Source organism: Bos indicus x Bos taurus, chromosome 19 (genome assembly GCF_003369695.1).
Source record: "Bos indicus x Bos taurus breed Angus x Brahman F1 hybrid chromosome 19, Bos_hybrid_MaternalHap_v2.0, whole genome shotgun sequence".
Lineage (NCBI taxonomy): Eukaryota > Metazoa > Chordata > Mammalia > Artiodactyla > Bovidae > Bos > Bos indicus x Bos taurus.
The window spans coordinates 20641276-20644130 of NC_040094.1; the positions used below are offsets into that span (position 1 = coordinate 20641276).

At 42.5% G+C, this 2855-nt stretch overlaps 1 pseudogene; it reads left to right on the top strand.

The window, feature by feature from the left end:
* The first annotated feature begins 485 nt into the window (after positions 1 to 485).
* Positions 486 to 905, top strand: LOC113878518 (annotated as a pseudogene).
* Positions 906 to 2855: the final 1950 nt, after the last annotated feature.

Below are 2855 nucleotides of genomic sequence, written 5' to 3' on the forward strand. Positions count from 1 at the left end.
TGCTCAGAGGTACCTCCTACCCCCGCCCCCCACCTACCCCCCTACCCAAAGCTGCATTTCAGTTTGTCTCGTACGCTCAGCCTTCACTCCATTACACAGGGAAATTTAGCTTCATTGATATGAAGGGGCTAATTACTACATGAGACATAATTACAAGACAGGAAATGGATTTATAGATGCTGTCAGTGGGAGGGGAAGCTGCTATGGCTGCACAGTGCTTTACAGGACTCAAAGCTGCCCAGAGTCTTGCCCTGGGAATACTTGCCTTTCCGAGAGACGTCCTCCTAGAGAGGTCAGTGGTGCTACAGATTTCTGGACATCAAATCCATGTTTCCCTCTGAATTTGCTCTACCAACAGTGATATGCTCCACAGGGTCCCTCAACACAATAAAAATCATACTTAAGAATGTAGTTAGTCTTAAAGGAAACATATGATGAGACGATCTATCTTAAAACTAGTGGAGCTTTCTGACTCTGCTGCCGCCATGGTGACTGTGAGAAAGCTTGTGGAGAAGCTGGGGCAAAAAAAGGAAGCAGTTCCTGAAGTTAACCCTGGACTGTACTCATCTGTAAAAGATGGATAGCACCAATTTTGAGCAGTTTCTTCAGGATAGGATCAAGGTGGATGGAAAAACTGGCAACATGGGTGGTGGTGTCCATCAAAAGAAACAAGAGTAAGATCTCTGTAACTTCTGAGGTGCCCTTTTCCAAAAGGCATTTGAAATACCTTACCAAAAAATATTTGAAGAAGAATAATCTACATGATTGGTTAGCCGTAGTCACCAACAGCAAAGAAAGTTATGAATTGCATTACTTCCAGATTAATCAAGATGAAAGAGGAGGAAGATGAGGATTAAAATTCAATCTGGAATATTTGTATAAGTTCTTAAATAAAATTTATCAACCAAAAAAAAAAAAAAAAAAAAACCGAGAGGGAAGGAGAGATGCTGTCTAGAAACTCTAGGATGCTAGTGCCTGCTTTTCCTTGGGATTAGATGAATTTTGACAGAGAGTTATCTGTCCAGGGGCTTGCCTGATAAATAAGCACTCTTAGAGTCCCTTATGGCTTAGTTTTCTTCGATCCAAAATAACATATCTTGATGGGAAGGAGGCTCCAGAGAGATGGGATATATGTATGTGTATAGATGATTGATGATGTTATACAGCGGAAGCCAACACAACATTATAAAGCAATTATTCTTCAATAAAAAGTAGATAAATAAAATAAAATATGTATCTTGGGAATTCCCTGGTGCCCCAGTGGTTAGGACTCTGTGCTTCCAATGCAGAGGTTATGGGTTTGATCCCCAGAGAACTAAGACCCCAAATTCTGTGCAGTGTGGCCCCCCAATTTTTTTAATAAAATAATCAAATACTATATTTTAATGCACACACACAAATATACACATGCACAGAAATATAAACAGATAATGAGCATATGTGGAAATTTCCATCCTTGTTGATAATCAAAGTTAACAAATTAATTGTTGCTGGTATCTGTGGCGGCGTTTCCCAGGTGGCAGTAGTGGTTAAAAAAAAAAAAAAACCGCCTGCCTAAAAGATGCAGATTTGATCTCTGGGTCGGGAAGATCCCCTGGAGGAGGGCATGGCAACCCACCCCAGTATTCCTGCCTGGAGAATCTCATAGACAGAGGAGCCAGGCGGGCTACAGCCCATAGGGTCGAAAAGAGTCAGACTCAACTGAAGCGATTAGCACACGCACACACACGGTATCTATGGAACACACTCCGTGCCAAGTACTGAGCTTTGCATGTATTATTGTTCATCTTCACAATAGCCCATGAATAAATTGCAATCATCCCTAATTTACAGCTAGGAAACCAAGACTTGAAAAGGTCAACCTAGGTACCCGAGTTCACACTGGTTAATGCCAGAGCAAGGATTTGTACTCAGCCTGTCTGAGCCTAGATTCTCAAAAACAAAGAGGAAACCCCCCAAATAGTAATGATACAGACTCAAGACTCTCAGGAGTGTCAGGAATCTCTCTGGGATCTAGTATTCAATTCCTGATCCCCTAGTTAAGGAAATTATCTTAACTATAGAATAGGTTTAACGCACAAAGATCTTCTTTGCAGAATTACTTATGTATGGATGTGAGAGTTGGACTGTGAAGAGAGCTGAGCGCCGAAGAATTGATGCTTTTGAACTGTGTGTTGGAGAAGACTCTTGAGAGTCCCTTGGACTGCAAGGAGATCCAACCAGTCCATTCTGAAGGAGATCAGCCCTGGGATTTCTTTGGAAGGAATGATGCTAAAGCTGAAACTCCAGTACTTTGGCCACCTCATGGGAAGAGTTGACTCATTGGAAAAGACTCTGATGCTGGGAGGGATTGGGGGCAGGAGGAGAAGGGGATGACAGAGGATGAGATGACTGGATGGCATCACCAACTCGATGGACTTGAGTCTGAGTGAACTCCGGGAGTTGGTGATGGACAGGGAGGCCTGGTGTGCTGCGATTCATGGGGTCGCAAAGAGCTGGACACGACTGAGCAACTGAACTGAACTGAACTGAATAAAGAAAAAATTGGAAATTAAATGATCAACAATAGAGGAACCGTTGCATAAATTCTGGTACATCCATAAAATGGAGTATAAGTCAACGACTAAAAGTGAAAGTGAACATTGCTGTTGTGTCTGTCTCTTTGGGACCCCATGGACTATACAGTCCGTGGAATTCTCCAGGCCAGAATACTGGAGTGGGTAGCCTTTCCCTTCTCCAATGGATCTTCCCAACCCAGGGATCAAACCCAGGTCTCTCGCATTGCAAAAACTGATATGTACAGAGTTTATAACAACTCAGAGAAATGTTTATGTTATGTGGGATAAAAAGTAGCA